The sequence below is a fragment of the Cydia splendana genome, chromosome 14, assembly GCF_910591565.1.
Source record: "Cydia splendana chromosome 14, ilCydSple1.2, whole genome shotgun sequence".
NCBI classification, from domain to species: Eukaryota; Metazoa; Arthropoda; class Insecta; order Lepidoptera; family Tortricidae; genus Cydia; species Cydia splendana.
Genome location: NC_085973.1, coordinates 14,035,792 through 14,041,791, shown reverse-complemented (window position 1 = coordinate 14,041,791; position 6,000 = coordinate 14,035,792). Strand labels below are relative to the sequence as shown.

Sequence of the window (6,000 nt, the reverse complement as noted above, 5' to 3'; positions counted from 1 at the left end):
TCCCGTTGATATTCCGAAATTATATTGTATTGTTGCTAAAATATATTCACAGATTATTAACGAATAGATTTATAAAGATGAAAACTTACATGATTTATATAAGTAGATAAGTGTTGTAGCTATACAAAAAATAATATTAGCGTGTAAGGTGCTTTAATACAAAATACAAGTGATAGAATATAAAGATGGCGTAATAAGGGAAACAAAATTTAATGGCTTTATAAGTAAGGCATCGAATAATATGTATCATATTATACTTATATATATATATATTTGAATATATCTCCGATATGAAACATATATTTGAATTCAACTAAACTGTATTCTCCGTTAACCTTTTCGACGCCGTGTCAAACACAAAAGCTGTCACGCGGACGCCACGTCACCGAAGTGTCAAAACTGAAATTGAATTGAACTTTATGCATATGCACGTAGGTCTATGTTGCTCTGTGGTCTGTAACTGATTAATCAGTTTTTGGCGTTGACCTGCGGTGCGGATATATCGGTCATTGGCGTCCAAAAGGGTAATTGAAGCGACGATCAGGGCCAATTTCTTTTTCATTCTAGCTTGTTACGACTATGCAAGTGTGAAAGAGAACTTTTACGACCCCTGTTGCCACTTGGGTTTGCAGTGAGCTAGTTATCATAGCAAACCGTTTTCTAGTTAGGTAGGTACCTACAGATAGAAGAATAGGCACCTATAACTAAGTTTAGCTACACGAACTTCTAAAGTTGCTAATTACCTACTTAGTAATGAAAAGAAGATCGTAGTATGTTAAATTTAAATATTTTAGACTAAAAACGTAACAGCCAGTCCTTCTAAAAATCAGGACTTTACAACACGTTATTTATAAAGAAGGTACTTACTTATGAATTTTGATTTAAAATATTTTTGAAAATTCAAAGAGCCTAATTCACGTAACATGCAAGCTGGTTTTGTGTAGGTCTTGAAATACAGTGTAGCGAAGACATGAGCCTTAAATGTTTGTACAAACGTACATGTTATAATAGTTTATTATATGGTGCCTTTGATTTAACACAACCAGGAATGAGTATTACCGTTTTGTTGTGAAATATGAATGTTATATTTTTGTACGATTTTACCATATTAAGCGATAAATGCGATTGTATCTGAGCTACCATTTGTTAAACCTTTGAACGTCACACCTACCGTATGCTGCGCCATCGTGAACCGTGTCAAAATGTACGAAGGTTGATATTGAGTTGAAGCTGCGCGCGTCAGTTGACGTCTTTGGCGATCAGACATTATAAGAAAAGTTACTTTTCAACAAATAATGAGATAAAATATTCATTGTGTAACCGGTAACCGGATTTATTGCTTTTACTGAGAAATAGCATTTTACGAGTACATTTTAAGAAATAAGTCCGTTAATGTACCTCTTAAATTTTAATGACTAGACAAATTGTGTGTGTGTGTAAAACTCAACAATTTTTTAATGTATGGAAACTTATGTGTTAGACTGGCAAACATTGAACTTATTGTTATCCGCAAAGTATAGAATTTGTACCGTGGAAATTCTGTACTCTGTGAGTTTGCCTTTTGACTCAAAAGTTTTTCCCCTTAATCAAAAATATACCTAATGATTTCTTTGTTAGCAACACACACTAGGGCTTAGTTAGGTATATACGGTTTAAAAACCATCATAAAACCAACTCCGGATCACAATACCTACATACATACGAATATTATACTCATAATAAATATGGTTTTAACTGTTTGGACGCCAAGAACGCCTAAAGTCGTCAGTAGTAGTAGTCGTCACAATCACAACCCTAAAAATAAGTGACACTTCTATATCACCCATGATGTTGGCGTGTGTCGGTTTATGTAAATGGCGTTTAAATGGTCAAGTTTCGTTAATTTGCATACAAAGTTAATTTAAGTGAGATTTACGTGATAAAATAGTAATTGTCTATGTTTACTGTAGCTCAGATACATGGTATTGCAGACCAATACTTACAGCAGTGCCTTTCGCGTATGGAACCAGTGCCCCTAGTCTTTTGGCCGCCGAGCCAAGTCGCGCAAGCATTTATTTTTATATTGTTGGTAATACAAATACATTGTGATAAAAGTTAACTTAAGCGTAGGTACACGCAAAAATACCTATTTATTGACAGCACAATTTTTAAGGGAATGTTATGGAGTTATGATTTCTCTTGTTTAACAAGAATGTTAGAAATGCAATGAGCTTGAATTCAGTTTATAAATACATTATGTCTTACTCTTTTTTTGACAATATTTCTTCGATTTAATTAAGTGTGGCATTACATATACATCTCGTACAGTTTCTGATTTTTCGCTGTTGTCACATTTGAATTAAATAGGGTGACTGCTATAGTTATTAGCCACTCTTAACAATAAGGCTTCAATTGGCTTGTTTCTTTCTGATTTGTTAGGAGTGTGCCAATTACTATAGCAGTCACCCTAACTTGTGCAAGTGTAAATACAAATTATATGAGTAAAGCTCATTGCATCTTAGAAGTGTGAAGGTACCGTCACAGTAATCTTACAAGTAAGATTAACTTTAGAGGGTATAGTAGCGTATAAGAAAGCTTTCTGTCTAAGCAACGAGTTGGTTAAGTTTTCAACCTTATTCACATATAAATAAAGTTCAAAATGTTAACCGCTGTTGCTACTTGTACCGCGTCTTTTTCAGTTACTAAATTATCTGTCCGAATGGTCAATTTCAGGGTGCATAGCAAGATGGCAATCGTTTGCTCCGAAGGTAATCTCTCTCTATCATTCATCCATATTAGTGCGACAGAGACAGTTGCGTTTCGTTCGCTACGGCGCAAACGATTGGCATCTTGGCTAGGCAGCCAGAACAGATAAATTGGTATCTTTGCTTGATAAGTATAAAAGTTTCATGAATTTTGGTTGTTATATAACTGCTAGTATTACACCTATTTAAGAGTTATTGTTGTAATATAGATGTATCTATTTATATTCCTTATTATTAATTATAGTTCTTGCATTTTGAACGATGACTGGAAATATCGTATTGAAATGGAAGAACTATAAGTCCCATTAGTCCCATGCAGATGTAGCGCATAATTATTATGCAACAATTATGCACTACATCTGTACCATGTACAACTATTTAATACATCTTTTTATGTCTATTATTAAATCATTATTATGCTTCTCTGTGAGTCAGATGGAATGGAATAGTACTGTTTTTTAAGGATATGTATATTTTATAAATATAATATCACATTAAGGATGCGTTTCCACCATAGATGTGCGAGGATGTGTAGCAAAAGTTGTATTTGTTATCAACCAATAGAATATCGTCCACCCTGAGCGCTGCGCTGAGGTAAAGGCAGTGATTCTATTGGTTCATAACAAACGTTCTTCGCTACGCATCCTCGCACATCTCTAGCGGAAACATAGCCTAACGTACACATTTGGTACTATTTGTCACAAAGTGATTCTCATTATAAATTCTGTAAGACACATTGTTGAGACATTTTAACGCAGTTGTGAAATGTATATAGGTTTTGTAAGTGTTGTAAACATCACTTGTACCTGCTTCTTTAAACAATAAGACAGACAAAGCAAAATTATTGTGCTTACAAATATTAAAAAATAAATCATATATTGCATAGTTTTATGTTTCATTACATTTCCCCTCTTTACTGTCTTTACGGTTACCACCAGTTTTGACATTGGCATATTAGCTCGCGTCTACGTAAATTACTTTCTATACATCTCGCTTGCACTAATATGCGAGTACGAGCGAGATGCATAGAACGTAAGTTACGTGAGTGAATATGTCAATGTCAAAACTGGTGGTAGTGGTACTTACTTGTGCACGTTTACACTTACGTAGTTGCGGCTCAATATTGTGTATTTATAATAGAAAGTTGACATCCAACTAAAGTCCCATCCAACGAAGAATATCGTACATTGGCCCCCCAACCCCCCACTTCCTATCTCAATATCGCGTGTAGCGTATAATTACATAGGTATATTGCTGTCCCGACGATGATGTCGGCGGTCAATGCCACTGTACTGGGCGAACGAGACAGCAACATAATCATGCGCGTGCGATAAAGATAGGAAATGGTGTGTCAATGTACGAAATTCAGCGCGCATGGCGTCCTTACTTTACATCAGATAATACGCCATAAAGGTAAGTCTAATGTCTTAAAATTCAAACAAAATTTTAAGAAGGACAAACAAAGATTTAAAAACAGACAAGTTGTACTAGACTGATATATTTTAATATCACAATTAAGGCTTAGAACAAATATCTAGTCTTACTGCTATATGTACAAGCGCTAATACAATCATCTTGACATACGATAAATTAAACAATTGATACGCTACTTGAGTCATGAGTCATGACATGACAGATAAAATTTTACTTCAATTTATCAAGATTGCTTACAATGGATTTATGAAATACTGTTTGAGCTACGTGCTCGATAGCTAATAAACCGGCAAATACATAATCGAAACAATAGTAAAGAATTATTGAATATAGAAAATATGTTGTCTAACCCCCTTATTCATAAAACTTTACGGGCCTGATTTAGTTAAATTATGTTTTATCCCTTTCTAACAAATACATAAGTCAAAAGGACAGATAAAGACAAACGATTATTAGCTAATTGAGGTTTGTAGCGCGTTTATGAATAAGGGGTAAGAAGAAAGTGTTCCTAGTTTGACAGCTGAAATAGATAGCGCTGTACTGCGTCATGTTTTGTGATAACTGAATTGTCGAACGAATTGAAAAGTCAAAACTTCCAACACACAGAGTTACCGCATAATGTACGTACCCTTACAGCGCCATCTAGATTGTCAAATTCGAAGCAACAAATTTGTCTCAAACTTACACATCTTATACAAACAATGATTTTTTGACAACAGTCCAAGGGCCTAAGAGTCATATTCTAACCTTATTGGTTATTTTAGTCTCTCAAAAGAAATAACACCAATTGATATTAACCTAAAAGAAATCAGAGTCAGTTTATTCACGATTTACAACATGACATAGGGGATTTCGACTCACACTATAATTAGCAACCCTATCCAGCAGTAACAATTTAGTAATGCATTTTTTTTATACAGAAATATATATACATATAGGTACTACAACTTGTTCAGATAGGTATATAAGGTGCTACCTTATTAGTTGCAGATATTTATACAGCTAATAATAATCAGTTCCTGGAGTATATTTAAGTATGAAACTTTTTTATTTTATTTTTTTTTATTGAGAAAACCAAACAGTCATATAAACCTATCAAAAATACAATACAAAAGATGTACTGCAACAAAAGATACAATAAAAAAAAGACCTGGAGGTTCATAAATTATAAATTATGTTAACTGTGTAAGTACAAATATAACTACTGCATATTAATATCAGATAGAAAAAACTGCTATCATACACACACACACTAACATTATAGCTTTTACGATGTTTTTTTGGAGAAAACTGAAAAACAAATATGCTACGTAAAAACGTCTTAGTTTCTATTTAAAGTTAATTGTTTTAAAGTAAAGTATCATCTGTTAGAATATCTGCAACTAATAATGTAAGCACCTTATATAGTCTAGTACTAAAGTACAGTTGAGTTCACAAACTTACAGAGCCAACGTTCCAAAAATGTATTTGCACGCCTCTAGGGTGGTATTATACCGGCCCAATTTATTTGTAGCGAAGTTAGATTTTAGATATATGTTACTTGTAAGACATAGATACAATATTTACCTATTCTTCTATGAAGACTTTTGCTCCGAATTCGGCTACCTGTAATCATTTTATTTTATTATATCAGAGCCATGGTATTTTTTTTTTATGAGTATTATGATTTTTTTATTTCAGGTACATAAATACAAACTAATCTATACTTATATAAATTGTCAAGTTTAAAGGAGACAAATAAGTTTTGACGAAAGAAAGTCCTCCAAGTTGCTACAAGACTAAGAAGCAGTTGATTTGATTTTGGCACTGTAGTTACTCAATA

General features: G+C 33.4%; 1 protein-coding gene across 1 annotated transcript in view; it reads right to left on the bottom strand.

The window, feature by feature from the left end:
- Nucleotides 1-4,226: 4,226 nt before the first annotated feature.
- Nucleotides 4,227-6,000, bottom strand: part of LOC134796799 (histone acetyltransferase Tip60) — a 28,335-nt gene continuing 26,561 nt past the window's right edge. The window contains exon 14 of the mRNA XM_063769022.1: nt 4,227-5,783. The gene's annotated coding sequence lies outside the window, so the exon portion shown is untranslated. The remainder of the gene's footprint in view (nt 5,784-6,000) is intronic.